This window comes from Euphorbia lathyris, chromosome 2 (genome assembly GCF_963576675.1).
Source record: "Euphorbia lathyris chromosome 2, ddEupLath1.1, whole genome shotgun sequence".
Taxonomy (NCBI): domain Eukaryota; kingdom Viridiplantae; phylum Streptophyta; class Magnoliopsida; order Malpighiales; family Euphorbiaceae; genus Euphorbia; species Euphorbia lathyris.
In genome coordinates, this window is record NC_088911.1 from 18,715,696 (window position 1) to 18,716,781 (window position 1,086).

A 1,086-nucleotide genomic window follows, 5' to 3' on the forward strand; every position below is an offset into this window, starting at 1 on the left:
CAACACTTATGGATTACGCTAGGCCAGGTGTGGCCGGTGTAACCAATTGTATCGTTAGACCCAGAATCACCGCAAATCAATTTGAAATTAAGCCAGCTTTGCTTAATATGTTGCAAAATAATGTAACATTTTACGGGTTACCTAACGAAAATCCTAACACCCACTTAACAAATTTCCTAGAAATTTGTGACACTTTTAAAATTCCAGATGTGACTGCAGAAGCAATCAAACTTCGCCTCTTTCCTTTCACTTTGAAGGATAGAGCCAAAGAATGGTTAACTTCTATGCCAGCCGCAACTTTTGCCACTTGGGAACAATTAGCCCAAACGTTTTTATCTAAATATTTTCCTTTAGCAAAAACCGCAAGAGTCATAAAGGAGTTAACATCTTTTTCTCAAAACGATAATGAGACTCTTTATGAAACTTGGGAACGTTTTAAAGAACTTCAACGTTTATGTCCACACCACCAATTACCCGCTGAACTTTTAATGCAAACATTTTACAATGGACTAAATCCTACAACTAGGGGTTCATTAGATGCTCTGTCGGGAGGGCTATTTATGAAGAAAACATCAGCCCAAGTGAGAGAACTTTTGGAGGAAATGGCAATCAACAGCAGTATGTGGCCCGCGGAACGTGGACATATGCCGGTGGCAAAACCATCATCCTCAACCACATCATCAGTTAAAGGTATAGTTGAACTTGATCCAGTCGCAATGCTACAAGCCCAATTTTCTGCTTTATCGCACAAAATTGATAAGTTTATGGCACCACACGATATCAATGGTAATCCAATCGAAACGGATGTGGACTACGAAAATATGAGTGAGATCGAACAGGTAAATTTTGTCCAAGGGCAAAACCAAACTAATAATCCTTATTCTAATACTTATAATTCTGGATGGAGGAATCATCCTAACCTTAATTGGAAAGATAACAGTAACAATAATATTAGTGCTAATCAAAATCGTACCACTAATTATCAAAATCATTCAAGAGATACGATTAGCACTTTATCTTCTAAAATCGACAAGTTTATAGATGCTATCAGTGGAAAAATAAGTAATCACGACGATGGTTTTAAAC

At 37.4% G+C, this 1,086-nt stretch overlaps 1 non-coding gene across 1 annotated transcript; it reads right to left on the bottom strand.

Moving 5' to 3' along the window:
- Positions 1-365: 365 nt before the first annotated feature.
- On the bottom strand, positions 366-472 carry LOC136221240 (small nucleolar RNA R71). Its single transcript, XR_010685017.1, has one exon. It is a non-coding gene; the product is annotated as a small nucleolar RNA R71 (small nucleolar RNA).
- Positions 473-1,086: the final 614 nt, after the last annotated feature.